General features: G+C 44.8%; 1 pseudogene; it reads left to right on the top strand.

Moving 5' to 3' along the window:
* The first annotated feature begins 14,145 nt into the window (after positions 1-14,145).
* LOC120834293 (olfactory receptor 10K2-like) lies at positions 14,146-15,082 on the top strand (annotated as a pseudogene).
* Positions 15,083-19,170: the final 4,088 nt, after the last annotated feature.

The following is a 19,170-nucleotide window of genomic DNA, read 5'->3' as shown; positions in this document are numbered from 1 at the left end:
CTAATTCCTAATTGTATAAGAAAATCTCCCACCACATAACCACAGTGTAACCATACATTTTCAGTTTGATTTTACTTACACAATTGTCTTCAAGTGTATTGCTCAAATCATAGTATCCCAGTAAGATAAGCCTTTATCATCCTTGGAGGGCAACCCAGCACAATACAGATACACATACAGATGCCAGAAATAAAAAGATGTATTAAAATATAGAAAGTTGTGCAGTGAGTTGTGATCCGACAGAGGTGGTTTTATTATGGAGGAGTGTGGGGGGTTCTGAAATGAATTCATGTCAATATTTTAAACAAACAACTATTAAAGCAAGAGCATGATCCTGTTTGTGATTCAAGTCAATTGTTCAAGTTATTGTTTCCTATTCATTACTTCCTCTTGAGTAATAGGCTGTCTCTCTGTCAGTGTATTTCATGGTGAGGTATCTGTGAATGAATAAGACAGTCTAATAGAATGTTAATATCATTTGCTAGTTACTTGATGTTCTGTTTAATATTTTTGACAACATTAATAGTTGATAAACATTATGTACCAAATATAATTATTGATGGACTCGTAAAAGTGTACAAATACAAATATCTTTATTCTATGATCATGTTAATCATACATTATAATAATTATCTTAACCTTTTTCTGCCTTATCTGCATACACGAAAACCTTTCCATTTTAACTGCGGCTTTGCTACTGAACTCTCTCTTCGCTAACTCACTTTTTTTCAACAGTGCTACGTCATGTAGTGAGGCGCTTTTCAGTCTGCTCGGGATGACAAACACAGGACTTGCGGCGTTTGTGTCTCTCTGCGGCGCGTTGATGTACCGTCATCTAGGTGGTTTTGTGTTCAAAAGTCTTCAGACTGAGATTAAGAACTTCAGGATTCATTGAGTTATAAGGTTTCTATGGTTTTAGTCAAATAGAGGTTCCCATAGCTTTTGCAGTCCACAGACCACCACTGGCTTTGCTACAGCTCAAAGCACACTGAATGAAGGAGTACATAAAGGTTATATAGGTTTCATCACACACAAAAGTTACTTCTTATTGGCTTTAACTTGCTGCAAAGGAGTTTTCACACCATTTTTACCTTGATGTCCCCACCCCATTCCGTTGCTTAAAATAAAGTTTCATGTCAAAAGGTTAACTGTGCTTTACATTTTGGGAATTTCACAGAGGTTTTTCTCCCGGATCCTCCTCTTACTCGTGTCTGTTCTTTAAAATGGCAGATCTATTACAGTTCGCACAAACCCTTTTAACCCTCTTAGTACGGACCCAAGACGCCGCCGTCATACCACAAACATCAATAATAGGCACTCATCATGAACCAATAATAACGCCACACACCGCTGGACAGTTTACAGTCTGGGCTACAAAGTCAAGCAAATCCAAAATTTGGCCAAACACAACTCTGACAAGTATTACCGAGTTATAAAATAACGTTTCCAAATTTTGGCCAAAACTGAACAAGTGCACATCTCTGCACTTCAATCAATCTAAGCTAGAAGCTAACGGTGAAGCCGAGACACAAAACAACACCGCCGTTCCACCCTGAATCCGCTGATATAATTTACATTTCTCTCAGTGAAAAACCTTTCCAGAGCTAGGGGAAAGCCTGCATTAGGACTTTTCAATCATAAATTACCTCACCATGGGAGGTTTTAAATAAATGAACGCATAGCGAATGTTTGTGTCTCTTTCAAAGCTCAGGGTCTGATTTCATGGGAGTGGGGGGGGACTTTTGACTTCACCCTCAGAGCGGAGCACCATTTCTTGTTCTACTAGTTTCCTCCTTTTACTGGCTAAGAAAGCTGCCGCTCTATTTCACGTGGGTCTGGCACCAAGAATCTTCAAGACAAACCTTTTTGGTTTCATTAATAAGTGAGTTTTAGTGTATAAAAGCATGAGGACAAAAAACGGCTAGTACCTAGAAGGTTAAACGTTTTTAAAAAGGCATCCGTTCCCAATCCTTTTCCCATACGGTTGCATGTTAAAACAGGCGCTGGGAATAAAAAAAAAATAAAGTTTGAACACGCGCTGAGGTGTTTTTTTTGGCCTCTGCTCCGAAAATGGCATACCCATAACAAATAATGTAATAACTGTAATAACTACTTTGTCTCCCTGAACAATTTCTCTTCTGTGGGGATGAAGGGGAACACCTGTGAAAGTTCTGATCTGTAAAAATCAGTTCATATGTTTGTTGGGCTCAACCACTATGTAAAAACAAGGCTGACTTTCGAATGCAGTGTTCTGCTGCAGGACAAAAAAACCCGAAAGGAATCTGCCTTCACACCTAGGTGTGATTTCTTCCTCTGGGTGAAACAGCCCTGAGATCTGATTGGCCAAGCCACAGACACCACAGGGGTCCCCCTGGTGTGTTCTGTGAGTTCTCTCTCTCCAACTTTCTTTCTAGCCTGACCTCAGGTCGGTGTGAGGTTAAAGGCAGCCTCTCCTGAATGTTTTCTTTGCGAACCGGCCTTTGCCAGTGTAGGATATTAGAAACAAATTGAAGATCCGGTTCATAAAACTAATAAAATGCATATAGTGTACACCAGAATACAGCCATGATTCTGAAACTGTGTGATCCATAAAGTAATGACAATATTGTAAAACCACTGTAATTCTGCAACTGTAATAGAATAATACCAATGTACAGTTATGATTGTATTTGATGTAATGTGATCAACTGGAATGCATGCATGTAATACTTGAACAACAACTGATATTGACTAAGGATCATCCGAAATCCGAGTTACACTGAACTCACCAGAAGACCACTCCCAGAGGTGTGGACACTGACTTTCACACCTTTAAGCATTGTTATTAATACCTGTAGGAACCATTGTTCTGGAGTTCACTGGTGGAGGCGACAGACGGGCACTAGGGATGGTCAAAAGGACTGACCTGGGGCCTGTTGGTCGCTGAGACCAGCGGCTCCTCAGCTGAGATGTTCTTTTTACCGCAACGCCATCTCCTTTATTAAATACATTTGATTTGAACCTTTTGATCAGCGATGACCTCTGTCCGTCCGGCGTTTCTTCATTTTTGAGCACAACACCAGTTAAAGACAGTATCTCTCTAAAAATCCCTTTCCTAACTGACTCTGGTCAGTGCAAGAATGAGACAGAGCCTCTTCAATTTCTCAAATCTATTTTCCCAATCGGTTGGCGTCGAGGACAGGATTTAGGCCTCTCTACCCTAAACCATTTTCTAGTTGCTCCAGAGAAGTTAGGCTGCCCTGGTCTCTACTTCCGGCCCAAGCGGCTCCCCAAGAAGACACTACGCTACCGCCAACGGAGGGTTGAAGAGGAACCAACACGACTCGGACCGATTTATTTTATTTTATTTTATTTTTGCGTGAGAGATTGGATGTGTGGCGGGAGTGCGTGACTAAAGACCGAAATGAGTGAAATGTGGGAAAATGTGAAGAGGTCCAGTTAGAAAAAATTTGTAGTAGCAAAGGTCCGGAAGATCATGTGACTACTTATTGTGATTAAATAGAGGATTAGAGTTGTATCAACATTTGCATTTAATCAATACAGGAACAAATCAAATGAATTCAGGACGATTTAAAAACTCTTTTGACAATATTTATTGTCACGTAACAAAGAACTGAACATATATGTGTTACTGCTAATATAAACAAGGTTCTCTCAATTAACTAAATAAAGGTTTCTGCAAGTTCAAATGAAGTGCTTTGATTCACAAAAAAAAAATCACGGGAAGAAAAGCTTGAAGTTCACCTTTTCTGCTTCATATTTGGACTTGACAATCTCGATTGGTCGAGGAGTATCACGTTGGTCTGTGCTTTAAGCCACCATCGTAAATACGACCAAAGCTGCACGGTCGAAAAGTGCGCCTGCACGTTTAAATCACAACCGTCTTCTTTTAGCCTTTGGTCCGGTTCTGGATGGGACGGCTTCTGGGTCTGAATCCGGCAGCCTGATATCCAAAACCTGTTCGTAAAAATGTATACGAAAATCTTGAAGATACAAATTCGTAGTGATACATACTAAATAAATACGGACTGGCAACTGATGACGTCACCCTATTCAAAGTGAATGGGGACCTGCACCCCGTAAACACACTTCGTAAAGTCTAACGATGTAAAATAAACATGTTATGATTGCATTTTTAACGAGAAATCAATGTTAAATTGTAAGAATACAATACTAACCCTAACCCCCTCAAAAAATCCAACATGGCGGAGAGACGTTCACTCAAGAATCCAACATGGTCTGCCATGTTGTTCACTAAGGGGCGTCGTTAACCACCACCAGTTAGTATGTATTGTTACGAATTTCTATGTCAAATATTTCGTATACATTTTTCCGAACAGGTTTTGGAGATCACGTTGGGATCCGGACCGCGGTCCGCCAGTTAGTGACCTCTGCCCTACGCCGTGCCCAAATAATGGGGCCTCGCGTAAGGCTATTATATACACACAAAAAACTTTAGAATTTTCAAATTCGCCTTGTATTACGATCCAAGATGGCGCCGTTGATGGCCGCCACAGTGCTTCGGTGCGCTTCGTTTTTTGTTGTTTTTGGTGTTAATTACGTTTGCTGCTGCGATTCCCGGAGCTCTTTCACCAGAGATGAGCTCTTGAACATCCGTGGAACAACTCCAGCGGAGTTACTTCCAACTTTCCTGCTTTCTTCTGTGGAATTACTGGACATTCTAGTCAAAGGTGCGCTCACCTTTCGTCACGCGGTGAGACGCCGTAGGAAAGGAAAACGGGCCGGCTCGCTGGTGAGACTCCGTAAGTGTGGTTCTCGCACACCGCTGCCAGGCATCTTCCTCTCCAACGTGCGCTCACGGTGCAACAAACTGGACGAAATTCAGCTGCTGGTGAGGAGAGACATCTCTACATCCTCCGTCTTGTGCTTCACGGAGACGTGGCTCTGCGGATCGATACCGGACTCCGCGCTCCAGCTGGCAGGCTTCCAGCTGCTACGAGCGGACCGCGACACGGAGCTCTCCGGCAAGACAAAGGGTGGAGGAATCTGCTTCTACTTCAACAACAGCTGGTGCAACGACGTAACGGTGATCCTTAAACACTGTTCTCCTGATCTGGAAACTTTCTTCATCAACTGCAAACCCTTTTATTCCCCCCGTGAGTTCGCTTCATTCATCCTGGTCGGTAATTACATGCCGCCGGTGGGAAACGTGCACGAGGCACAGCGGACACTCACCGACCAGATACGGCGTGTGGAGCGGACCAACCTGGAATCTTTAGTTATTGTCCTCGGGGACTTTGACAAAGGTAATCTCACCCATAAACTTCCTAAATACAGACAGTTTATTAAATGCCCCACCAGAGAGGAGAACACGCTGGATCACTGTTACACCACAGTAAGCAGGGCTTATCACGCCGTCCCTCGTGCTGCACTGGGACACTCTGATTCCTGCATACAGGCAGAAACTAAAGCTCTGCAAACCTGTGGTGAGGGAATTCAAGAAGTGGACCAGTGAGGCACTGGAGGATCTTCGGGCGTGCTTTGACTGCACAGACTGGGATGTTTTCAGGACTGCTACTGACAGTCTGGATGAGTTCACAGAGGCTGTAACTTCCTACATCGGCTTCTGTGAGGACAGCTGTGTACCATCATGCACCAGGGTGAGTTACAACAACGACAAACCCTGGTTCACAGCGGAATTCAGAACACTACGCCTGCAGAAGGATCAGGCATTTAGGAGCGGGGACAAAGACTTGTACACAGAGGCAAAATACAACTTTAGCAAGGCGGTGAGAGATGCTAAACGACTGTACTCTGAGACCCTCCAACAACAGTTCTCAGCAAGTGACTCTGCTTCGGTTTAGAGAGGCCTCAAACACTTCACCAACTACAAGCCCCAAAAAAATCCACTCCATGAATGACCTCCGCCTGGTAGACGAGCTGAATGAGTTCTACTGCAGACTCAAAAGGCCTGATTCCATCCCCCACAGTTCGACCAACCTGCTGCAGTCCCCCACCCCTCCCTCCCCCAGCCCATCAGGTGCTCACACCAATTCATCTATATCACCTTTCCCTCCCCCACCAGCAACGACCCCCTCCATTCTGGAGAGAGACGTTAACCGGCTCTTTAAAAGACAAAAAACCCGTAAGGCAGCCGGTCCGGACTCCGTCTCCCCTCACACCCTGAAGCATTGTGCTGACCAGCTGTCTCCGGTGTTCACTGACATCTTCAACACCTCCCTGGAGACATGCCACGTACCAGCCTGCTGGCCTCCACCATCATCCCTGTTCCCAAGAAGCCCTGGATCACAGGACTCAATGACTACAGGCCCGTCGCCCTGACCTCTGTAGTCATGAAGTCTTTTGAACAGCTAGTCCTGACCCACCTGAAGTCCCTCACCGACCCCCTCCTGGACCCCCTGCAGTTCGCCTACAGAGCCAACAGGTCTGTGGACGATGCTGTCAACATGGCCCTCCACTACATCCTCCAGCATCTGGACTGCCCAGAAACCTACGCCAGGATCCTGTTTGTGGACTTCAGCTGTCAAGCTCCTGAAGTTTGCGGATGACACCACCCTCATTTGACTGATCTCTGGTGGGGATGAGTCCGCCTACAGGTGGGAGTCTGACCATCTGGTGTCGTGGTGCAGCCAGAACAACCTGGAGCTCAACGCTCTAAAGACAGTGGAGATGGTTGTGGATTTCCGGCGGAACAGAGCCCCACCCTCCCCCATCACCCTGTGTGACTCCCCCGTCACTATTGTGGATTCCTTCCGTTTCCTGGGCTCCATCATCACCCAGGACCTCAAGTGGGAGCTGAACATCAGCTCCATCACAAAGAAGGCTCAGCAGAGGTTGTTCTTCCTGAGGCAGCTGAAGAAATTCAACCTGCCAAAGACGATGATGATCCACTGCTACACGGCCATCATAGAGTCCATCCTCTGCTCCTCCATCACCATCTGATACGCTGCAGCCACAGCCAAGGACAAGGGCAGGCCGCTCTGCAGAGAGGGTGATTGGCTGCAATCTGCTGTCCCTGCAGGACTTGTTCGCTTCCAGGTCTCTGAAGCGAGCTAAAAAGATCGTGGCCGACCCCTCTCACCCCGGACAAAAATTGTTTGTGCCCCTTCCTTCTGGCAGGAGGCTGAGGTCCATCAGGACTAAGACCTCCTGCCACACGAACAGTTTCTTCCCGTCGGCAGTCGGGCTCATCAACAGAGCCCGGTCCCCCACTGACTGACTATAACATTCCACCGGTCACTCCCCTTCACACCGCACATGTCACTTTAACTGTAATTTATCACTTTGTCGTCACTTTGTCACTTGTTCGCTAGTGCACTTTATGCTTAATATTTTTTTTAATTTAATATTTTACATTTTTAACTCTAACTTTATTCCCTTGTTTTATACTAACCCATTGCATTAGCATTTCATTTTACTTTATTTTATTACTTGTGCACTGCTGTCTTGTTGTCTATTGTCGCACTGTCTCCTGTCGCGCACCAACCGCCAAGACAAATTCCTTGTATGTTTGACATATAATAAATGTTTCCTGATTCCTGATTCCTGAAATAAAATCACTAAGAGCCCTAAACTGGCTAAAACCACAAGTGTAAGCCCTTTTGTGCAGGGCTCACGGCTAACATAAGGCAGCAGTCAGAATCTGGATATTTTGTTTAACTGATCTGCCACTTTCAACCACTTTTTTGAATCAACGTGGAAATGATCGACGGCTTCCTTAGCGACTCAGAAGCGGAAATGGGTAGAAAGTAAAATGAAGCTAAATTAAGAGTGAAGATTGGCAAAAAGACAAAACTTTCACCTCAAACCTGCGCAAAAAATGCTGAAACTGCTTGTGGTGTGCATTCTTTGAGGGATGGTCCAGTCCAGTAGAGGTTGAACGTTATTATTATTTGCTAGTTACCTGATCTAACTGTACTATTTCTGAACATTTTATTTTTGAAAAACATTAAAGGATGATTAACATAATATAACATGAATTATTATTGATGGACTCTTGTTAGTGCAAAAATAGAAATAATAAATTATTAAAATGTCAGTCAACATCTTCTGCACGACTTCATAAAACTTTGTAAAAAGAACAAATTTTCTATTAAGTAACAGTTTCATGACAACATACGTTAACTTTCAAAATCTCTCCACAATTTAAACCTGTTGTGGCACTTACACTGGCACTTAACAGTTGTATTTATATTAATGATACAATAATTTAACATATATCTGAATTACCAGCCAACAAGGCTGCAGTGGATTATTCTGCCACTTGATGCAGGCCACGTCCCAACTACTGAACTCATACTCTCCGTATCCGTCTGGTAGTTTTACATTTCTGCCAGTGGCGGTTGTGCGTGTTGCCGTCAGTTGTCATTTCAGCACGCTCCAAAGGTGAAGCGTAGTGTAGCGTTCAGTTAGCGGGTCCTACACCACAGTGTTGCCGTCAACTCCGAAGGTCCGATTCGATGTCGGTCGATCGTGCAGGAACTAGCTCAACAAACCGAGCCGCCGAGCAGCAGGCGTGGTAGCACGCGCGCACAAGGCAGCAAGTGGTGTAAGCAACAAGCTTCCCTCTGTCCAGGTGTGAGTGGGTGAGGCTCACAGCTGGCAGAGAGCGAGTCGATCCCTCCCTGCCACCCGCACCAGCACGGGGAAGGATGAGCGAAGCGCAAGCAGCCCATTATGTTACATGTAACGTTCATTCAGCGGAAGCTTTTATCCTAAGGGACGATACGCGCATTCATCAGAGGGTACAGAACCAGAACCACAATAAGCAAAAGCACAAATTAATGCTTTATTAAGAGCGGGCAGCAAACACTCTGCGTGTGGTTAAGAGGTTACCGTTCGCGCTGTGGGGGAGCGACAAGGAAACTACGTCTAACCGGGAGAGCGCAGCACCCGGAGTGTTCTCCCCCAGATGCTCCTGGCCATCGAGGACGGACATCGCCGTCATCTCCACGCTGGGAAACGCGCAGATATTCCGTCCACAGCAAGCAGCCGCATAGCCCTCAACACTCAGCACGGCAAGCGTCACTCCACAGCCACGCAGATAGAAGCGGCTCGGCGTTTCACAGGCGTCCGCAGTCCCCGATCGTCCACCGGGCGGGCATGCAGATACTTAACGGCTCAGGTGAAGCTCCGCGACACAGGCTACCGGCCTCCGTGTGATGCTAGTGCGGCGCCCGGCGCTCCGGGAGGGTGGAGTAGCAGCTCCACGGTTGAGAACGCAGCAGGCGGCTACGATACGTTAGTCGCGCGGTGTAATGTATAATGTAATGTTTACACTGAGAGGTGGCATGAGTCAACGGTAGACTTCTTCATGACTGAGTAGTGATTTCAGCGTGAACTACGGGAGTAATAGTTTACAACTAGTACCGGAGAGGAGCACGGAAGCGCGAAGCAGAGAAGCGCTTCAGAGGGGGACGTTGACTCACGTATTAATGATAACTACTGGTAGTTTGAACTTCTGATTTCCGGGCTAGAAGGATCCACTGCGGGTGCATGGGTGAGGATGAAGTGCTGCTCAGGTGCCGTATTGCTTTTATAATACGGTGCCAGCAAATTTATACCGAATTTATACATAGTAAATAAATGGCGGCAGCACGATCATATTTCGGTAGCCTTTAGCAATGGTCCCGGTACGTGCAGGTAACCAAGGCACGGGGCATCGAGGCGCGTCTGCGACATCTGGTTTACTACGAGCACGTGAAACAGCATCGCAGCCACGGAGCTGCACGCGACAACCTCTGTATGAAAAGTCAACCCTCCACATCCACGCAGAGCGAAGGAGCGCGGCATCGGCAGTGCCGGGTCTACCACGGGGTAGGCCTTCCACACAAGCAGCTAACACTTCGACACGATGCAAACGGAGTTCACGGGTGCTGTTCGTTTTGGCGATCGTCCACAGAATCCTAAGCAATAACAGCAGGCGCCTGTTGCACGTGCGTGCACCAGAGGTGGTAGTATGGGGACGTGTCATGAGAAATAAATAAATAATAGAGAAGAGAAGATTAGCCCTCGGCTGCGTCATTGGGCAAGTGACCGGTTGACAACCACAATTGCAGTCGCCAACTGTGCGACTTCTTCCAAAGGCTAAGCTACTGAGGAAGGTAGGCAGCTTTAAGTTGGTCAGAGCAGCAGCGCAATGGGGTTGCTTTATTGTCGCCATACGCATCACATGCTGCTAGCTGGACATGCCGGCTTATTTGTCCCAACCTCCTCAACTAAGCTGGGGACAGGAGCCGTGCTGACAAGAGCGTTGGATGGCAGTGGGTTCAATGGGATAGTGTCACGGCTCCAACAGCGGCTTTCGGGGGCAGCAATGTTGAGACAGATGCAGGCCATCTGTGTGTTTTGGGGGGTTCTATCAAGCCACGGCAGGCCAGACCATGGCCCCCCTTTTTCAGTTGATTCCTTTTGGTGTGACAGTCCAGCGGGGTTGTTAATATGCGTGGTAACTTATATGCGTCAACCACGGGTAAAAGGCTTTGCCTTACTGACTGTACCACTTAAGGAACTTAGCCCCAACAGTACTCAGGGAATTATTTAGGGGCAGCTACTGGAACTACAAACCAAGGTATTTCCTATTCATCCCTGCCACCAATGGGAAGTTGGGCTGCTGCAACCCCCACATTCACCAACTTCAAGGATGATGAGTTTGATTCAGGAAAGCCTTAAAAGTTCGGTAAGTCATGCATTTATTGAGGTCATCATTCACATGGCTTCTTGTATATCGGCATTTCGTTTGCCCGGTGGCCCGTGGTACCAGATATCATTCATGGAGGTTTGTGTCAGCCCTAAGTAGTCCGCACCGTTTTATTAAAGGGGATCTTCGCTCGTGACCCTAAACGTCCTTGCATGGCAGTGATAGACTCTGTAATAATAAATATTCTGGTCTCACCTGACCCGTTTGCAGTTTTGAAGGAGGTCCGTCAGTTGACCTGCCAACCTGGGATCAAGTTAGGTTTGTGGTCCTACGTGACCAGTCCAGCTGACTTCATGGAGAGTTGCGGGCTAACCGGACCAGTCAAGCTAACACCGCGTTTTCTAGCCTAACGCTAACTGTTAGAAGACTCCAGTCACGCCTCATGAATAGAGGGAAGCACAAGTCGGCATGTTTCTTAAAACTGGGGTCATGAACAGAGTGGTGATATACTTTGCTACGGCAGCCGCTATTTGCTGTTCTGCATGTTAACTGCCATATCTTCGCAGGTTGAGCGCCAGCTATCGAGTTTGATGTTACCTTCCTGAGTTCTCTGAACACTCACCCTAGCTTCACATCACCGTGGCAGGTTAACTGTCTCTGCAATTCTGATCTCCAGACGTCCTACGGCCAGCCATGCTGCTTCGGACGTGGCGCGTACTCCGAGCTCTAATAGAGGCGGTCCTACACACTCCCAATATGGAGGCCCTCGCTGGCTGGTGGCTCGCACTGATTGCCGCCGTGCCGGTTTTGAATCTATACCACAACATCTTAGGATCCACCTCCCCATTATTCTCAACCTAGAATAACTTCTAGAGCTGCAGCAGCTAACCAAGGCATTCCCGTGACAAGCTGGCAGCTGATAGGGTGGTGGTCGCCGTCTGCTGTGACGTTCCACTTCCGCCCTGACCATAGCAAGCAAAGCACTTGCAAGCAAGATCTGTGAAGCCATAAGAGCTGGTAAGCATGCATATAACTGGTGCTGGTGGTGGCGTTTTCCCTTCTGGCAATGTTGGAAGGTCACTTCAGTGTCCCTTGGCAGGGGACCACCATTGTTCCTTACAGTCTCCCTTAAATCTAATCTTCTAGGTGAACGTGACCTGGCTTAACGTGTCTGTTTCCTGGTCTAACGGGACCACATCCATTACCCAAAAGATGTCCGGATGGACCAGTCAAGCTGACAACACTCTGTTTCGCGGTCTCACGGGACCAGTCAAGCTGACTACCTTTCTGCTTTGCGGTCTCATAGGGCCAGTCAAGCTGACTACCTTTCCATTTCGCGGTCCCGCGACCGGTCACTCTAGTTAGTGAAAGTGCCGGCCTGAGCCGACCCGTCAAGCGACGGTCGTCCGTTCAGCACGGCTAAACCCGACCAGTCAGGGACATCCAAGTGACCATCTGTTTCCCGGTCTGAGCGAACCCGGTCAGGTTGTTCTGTGAGGGGCCCTCCGCAACTAAGTCTATTCTGCAGTCCCTCTCTGACCCCAACTCTCCTGTTCTGCGGTCCGCCGTGACCACCCCTATCTGGTCTGCGGACTTACACGACCACAACCTGTCCTTGTCTGCGGTCAACCTCGACCCCCAACCTATCCTGTCCTTTGGTCTGGCAGACCCTCTCTTTTACGTCGGGATATTCTGAAGCCCACCATGCCTTACTGTGGTCCAGCTAGACCCTCGCTATGTGCTGCGGCTTCCCTGGCCCCGTGTCCTTGTCTGTGGTTCAACTAGCCCTTCCTCTCTCATTGTCCTGTTAACCTTTGCCTGGTTTCTCGGCTCTACGTGACTTACTATATGTCCCCTTGTGACACCAGCTCCGGATCAGGACCCGCAGTGGCCGTAAGTATTTATTTTATTCCATCAAATAAACCGGGTTTGGGGGATATGCCTCGTCTCGGCTCGAGATCCCGGCCCCGGGTCTATCCTGCGGCAGGATAGAGTCCAAGCCCCAAACATTTGCAATATCATATTATACCTGTTATAATAAAGCATTGTTCAAATTTCAACAAGTCTCTCCGGATTGAAATGTATTTGTATGATAGCAGAGAGAAGCCTCAAGTAGTTTTTATTACCTCAATAGGTATGTAGGGATTTTAAGAAGAGGGCCCCTCAATAAATTAAAATGAGGGCCGTAACAGGTTCCAAGTTGTACAAAACCTGTAGCGTGTATCCCGTAGATACACGGTCTACAACATCAGGAGAATACATCCCCTTCTCACTCAAAAGCCAGCGCAGGTACTGATTCAGGCTCTTGTCATCTCCCGCCTGGACTACTGCAACTCCCTCCTGGCAGGTCTCCCTGCTACCGCCATTCGATCTCTGCAGATCATCCAGAATGCAGCAGCTCAATTGGTCTTTCACCTTCCGAAATTCTCACACACTACCACCGCTCTCTTCACTGGCTACTGGTGGCTGCCCGCATCCAGTTCAAAACATTGGTGCTCACCACTTTCGTGTGTTGCAGCGGCACGTTCATGTATCGTCAAACTCAGTCGTGGAAGTCGGCAGTCACAAGACCGAGTGCCTCGTATACAATTAACTGCACAGCTGCCATTTCTTTATATGAAATTTTGCAAGAAACATCCTCCAAAAAAAAGCAAAAGTGCAAACATGACTGAGATAGGGACTCAAATTTTTTCCATTTGTAAAACCGCCAATTAAGGCTACTTCTAAACGTAAAACATCAATTGTATACAGTTAATATGATGAGATTAATATAGTAAACATATTGATTTGACCATTTTCTACCATTTATTCCATCTGTGTCTTTTTATCTCAACTGTTGGCTCGTCAATAACTGTAAAATGAAGCATGATTAAGGGAGCTCACACAGGTCGATGTCGACTAAGGCTGGGTCATTCAAGGGTCGTCGTGGCGCAGGGGTTAGAGAAGGTGTGCTGGGAAGCACAAGGTTGGTGGTTCGATTCCAGGCTGCCCCATGTTCCATGTCGAAGTGTCCCTGAGCAAGACACCTAACCCCTAATTGCTCCCCAGGCAAAAATGTGAAAAAGCCACGGGTTTAAAGTGTAATGTAAGTCGCTTTGGATAAAAGTGTCTGCTAAATGACATGTAATGTAATCAAGGACATCCTAACTGGTTCCCAAAGTTTTTTTTTAGAATCCTTGGCACCACTTTCCAGTTCAACCAAACATTAAACACGCACACACAACTTGAATCTTGTTGTGATTAGATGTTTCTTTACTTGGTTGTAGAAAACATCTATGACTTCAGCCCTCCAGAATCAAGTTGTTTACAGAGTTCATCCTTTGGAGAGTTCATTGAGATCCATGGAGGATGAAGTAGTCTGATAAAAAACCTCCTACCGACTCTCACAGATCACTTTCCAGTCCGTGTGTTTGCCGGATCACACCAGGGAATATCAAGGTCAGGTACTGAAGACTGAGAGAGACAATCTAGTGCTGTTTATGTCCTGTTAATAATATGATTCATCGCACTGCCATACATTTTCAATGGATAATAGATTAAATGTGACTTATATAACGTTTGGTGGGCATGTGGAAGTGCAAAAATATGGATGTCTTTATTTTGTGATCATGTTTACGGTGTTTATGTTAGTGATGAGCAGTAATGCCACTATTGTTTGCATCATAATTATTCACAAAAACCTGCATGAGCCAATGTACATTTTCATTGCAGCTTTGTTAATCAACTCTGTTCTTTTCAGCACTGTTATCTACCCAAAGCTTTTGATTGACTTTTTATCAGATGAACAGATCATATCTTATCCAGCATGTCTCCTCCAGTGGTTTTTATATTACTGGTTAGGAGGTTCTGATTTTGTCCTCTTGTCCATCATGGCCTATGACAGATATGTGTCTATATGTAACCCACTGCAATATACAACCATCATGCAAAAAACAACTGTTAACAATTTCTTGTTATCTGCTTGGATTCTGCCTGCTTGTTTGATTTCAGTATCACTATTACTAAATGCTAAAGAAGAAATCTGTCAGTTTCATTTGAAAGGAATACTTTGCAACAGTACAGTTCATGCACTTCACTGTGTGAGATCAAAAATACTGAATATATATGGCTTCTTTGTTTTTGTTAGTGGTGTAGTTCTCCCTGTGCTCTTTATACTTTTCACATACGCCAGGATACTTGTAGTAACATCGATTTAGAGGAGTCAGGGGAAGAGCTGCACAAACCTGTTTACCCAATTTGATGGTTCTAATCAACTGTTCTTGTTTAATTGCATATGATCTAATTCTTCCTCGATTGGAACTCGATTCTCCAAAAATTGTACGTTTAATAATGACCATGCAATTTGTAATATATCACCCTGTTTTTAATCCAATCATTTATGGACTAAAAATGAGGACAATTAATGATCACCTTAAGAAGCTCTTCTGCAGAATGGTGTGGCGTCTTCAGCTGTTAAATTGAACTGTGTAAGCATCCATTTCTCAGTTTGTTCACGTCATAACTAGTAAGTAATATCATAGTCTTTAAGTACATTGCTCAAGTGAGATCTGAGACCCAGCCAATTTACAGAAACAGATATAGATGAGAGAAATAAAAGTATCCAAATATAGTAAGTGGTGCAGTAAGTTGTGATCAGACAGAGGATGTTTTATGGGGGAAGAGGCCGGGGTGTTGTGAGGAAATGAATGCATGTCAATATTTTAAACAAACAACCATTAAAGCAAGAGCTTGAAAATATTTCCGATTCCCTTCAAGTTATTGTTTCTACTCTATTTTACTCCATCTGGAGTAATAAGCTGAGGCAGAATGTTGATATTATTTGTTAGTTACTTGATCCAAATGTACTATTTCTGAAGATTTTATTTTTGACGTTAAAGGATGATTAACATTATGTTAATTTCTATTTTTGCACTAACAAGAGTCCATCAATAATGATTGAACATATATCATTATTGATGGACTCTTGTCAGCGCAAAAACTTGCTTTAAACTTTGCGTTTAACTTCGGTAGTAGCTCTTATTGAGACAGAAGTCTGTGGAGCCCTCACCTTTTCTACATCAATTTATGGTGGAAATGTCTGTAATTATGTGACGAATAATACAACATTCAGGCATTGTAGTGTTACGTTTGGGAAGCCGTTGTATCTTTGGCTAACTTTATTAGCTCAACATTAGCATAACACTTAATGTAAATAAAATAGTACAGTGACATTACATCACTCTGAGTTGTTTAAGACATGTTGCAAAAAATATAATCATGTCTGTCAGCGTCTTCTGCATGACTTCGTAAAACTCAGAACAAATGTTCTATTAAGTAACAGTTTCATGACAACATTTAAAATCTCTCGGCAATTTAGACCTGTAGTGGCACTTCTGCTGGCACTTAGTTTTATTTATATAATGATACAATCATTTAACATAAACCTGAACTTCCAGTCACCAACAAGGCTGCAGTGGATTATTGCTAACTACTGAACTTTCCTACTCTCCATATCCGTCTGGTGGAAAATTGCATGGAAGCTCTGCTTAAAAATTTGGGACCATTGTCTGTGACGAGTTCATTCGGGCACCCCTATCTAGCAAAGATGTTCTTCAGCTTAGCTCTCATATTTTCACCTGACATGTCATTGAGGTAGGCTATTTCTATATGTCATGAAAAATAGTCTAGTAGTTCTGTTTGTTCTCACATATGTCGGCTGCTATTCTTTGTGATGAGTTTTTTTTCTGGGCCGGGACTCCAGTCCTTACGTGCTGACAGCATCCTGTAAGTGTTTGCTTTCTCCCGGCCACCACACACTACACCTAGCCAGCTCCCGGCACATCACATTTCATTGATGTGCAACATGTATGCGCTGTAATATCTCAGACCTTATCATCGTGTTTCTTTCCTGTTTTATTTTATAGTTTTCTGCCTCTTGTGACCCTGGGTTCACTTCACTTCACTTCCTGCCTTGTCCTGTCATCCCCTGTGATTGTCTGCCGTGTCTCTGTTTCCACCTCTGTCCAATCACCTGTACCTTCCCAGTGTATTTAAGCCATGTGTGTCTTTTGTCCTTTGTCGCGTCATTGAATGTTCTACCCTGAATGTCGGTCCTGGTCCTGGTCTGCGTTTTGCCCTTTTGAATTTTGACTATTAAAGTCCTTTTTTGTTGTCAACTCTGGGGTAAAGTCCAGCCTCTGCCTACCCGTTCATGACAATCAGGGCTGTAGTGGAGGGTAAACGCACGTTTACGCACCTCTGGAATTTTGGAAATAAGAGTTTACGCACCTCTAAATTGGGTTTACCCACCTCTAAGTGGCGTTTACGCACTTCAAAGTTCCCTGTGCCTTGTATTCTTCCGTTGGAATAATCCGAAATAAACTTGGTGTAACAGCTAAGACTACGTTTCCTATTGTTGAACATATAAACGCCGTAGTCTGAATTCATCTGCGCTGTATTATGGTCTGTGACCATCGAATCAGTTCCTTGCGGCTGCAGCAGCAACACCAATCAGGATCCAGGAGGTATGTAAACACATACACGTTGTGGATTATCCCAGTGGTCCCCAACCTTTTTTACCTCACGGACCGGTTTCATGTCAGACAATATTTCGGTTCGAGAAGGTCCGACGGGGGGGGATGTAGTAGTCGTTTGCGGGCGGAAAGACCGACGGGGGGGTTGGGGGGGTAGTAGTCGCGCGCTCTTGTGTTCGCTTTACCGGTCGTGCACGGTAAAAGGAGAAAAAAAAAAGAAAAACACCTGGTGACGCGCGCACATAATTAGGAGAAAATCCGATCAATTTTCAAAATAAAACAATATCCAGAAAAAAATATATATAAGCTTTCTGTGGTGCGGCCCGGTACCAAACGGCCCACGGACCGGTCCGGGGCCCGGTGGTTGGGGACCACTGGATTAGCCTGCATGCCTACCTGTTCGGAATGGATTACCGCCGGTAATTAGCAATGGATATCAAGCGATATTTGAAGAGACCATCGAGTGCTCCCACTCCCACAGATGCCCGCAAAAGGCCTCAAGTACAAAGTAAGACTGAAGAACATCAAATCACGTTTTTAAACGTTGTTTTGGTTCGCACAACATCGCATTAAGACAGGGACAAACGCTATTAATAACGTGCTTTCAAATACGATGATGCAGGTAACAAGCCAGCCATCCCGGTCCCATCTAAATAGGCCTAATAAAATTTGTAATTATCCTCACGCATATTGCTGCAGATTAGGCTAATTCATTAAACTAGAAAATGCATTTCCTGCTGAAAATGCGTTGGAATGCAAAAAGCTGAAAGCTGAAACGAATTTTTAAATAAAGTTGAAGGGAATTTAAATACATTTGCTGAAATTACAGATATTAGAAAAGCTGAAATTAATTTGAAATTGCTGACAATACAGAAATGGGAGAAGCTTAAATGAATTTTAAAAAGTACAGAAATAACAAAAGCTGAGATGAATAAAGAGGTTTTACATTTTTTGTAGTAATATTAGTAGTAGTTATAGTTGTAATTGTGGTATTAGTAGTACTAGCAGTAGAAGTAGTAATAGTAGGTTAAATAGCAGATCAATAGCAGTAGAAACAGCTGGAATACTAATATTATTAGTCATAGTATTTGTAGTAACATTAATAGTAATTGTAGTATTAATACCAGTTGAAATACTAGTCATACTTTTCCCTAGTCGTCAGTTGCAGAGTCACTACTAGAAGAAGTAGTATTTTAGTACTGCTACTAGGAGTCATTTTAATAGCAGTAGAAATACTAGTAGTAGTAGTGATAGTAATAGTATCATTTGTAGTAATACCACTAGTTGTAGTTGTAAAATTAGTAGTTGTTGAAGTCTTAATAGAAATGCCGATAGTATTATGTCTGCATGGGTCAGTGCCACAAAGGCAATCAAAGACAGCCTAGCTAGCTATCTAAAGACATGAGAGATTTTCACTGGCTGTTTGAGCCACTCTTCAGCCGCTTGGTACTGTTAGTGATTGTGCAATGTTAGCTAGTGCCGTGTTAGTGCAATGTTAGCTAGCGCCATTTTCCTTCCCACGTAGGCCTGTGTGTTTGTCAGTCTACGTAGGGGAGGGAGAGTAAGTGCTTGCATGCTGTTTTAGCCTCTTGTCAGCCGTTTGGTCATGTTATTGCTGGTGAAAGGCTAGCTAGCGCCGTGTTTGTAAGCCCCATGTTGTCCCCGTAGGTCTGTGTGTCTGTCAGACTACGTAGGGGAGCTAGAGTGAGTGCCAGCAACGAGCCTGTGTGGTCGTCATGGAGACGGCACAGCTGCTGTTTTCGCGGGCTGATTACAGACCGGACAGAGTAAACAGATTTTACACAGAATCCACACCTCAAACAAGTGTTCACTAGCGCTAAACTATAACAGCTATCTAAAAAATGAAATATGTCGTTTTCATGTCTGTCCGGTAATAAATACGGCTCCCGTGGCCGTTTACAAAACATGTACCTTCTGGATTTTTTGAGAAATATGTCGGCAGATTTGTATTGGAGCCTATGGGGCTTTTAGCAGAGGTTGTGTGACTGTTGGTCTCCGTAGTCCAAAACTAAAGAA

This window comes from Gasterosteus aculeatus, chromosome 16 (genome assembly GCF_964276395.1).
Source record: "Gasterosteus aculeatus chromosome 16, fGasAcu3.hap1.1, whole genome shotgun sequence".
NCBI lineage: Eukaryota > Metazoa > Chordata > Actinopteri > Perciformes > Gasterosteidae > Gasterosteus > Gasterosteus aculeatus.
The sequence above is the reverse complement of the archived record's forward strand: the minus strand, read 5'-3'. Positions and strand labels throughout refer to the sequence as shown.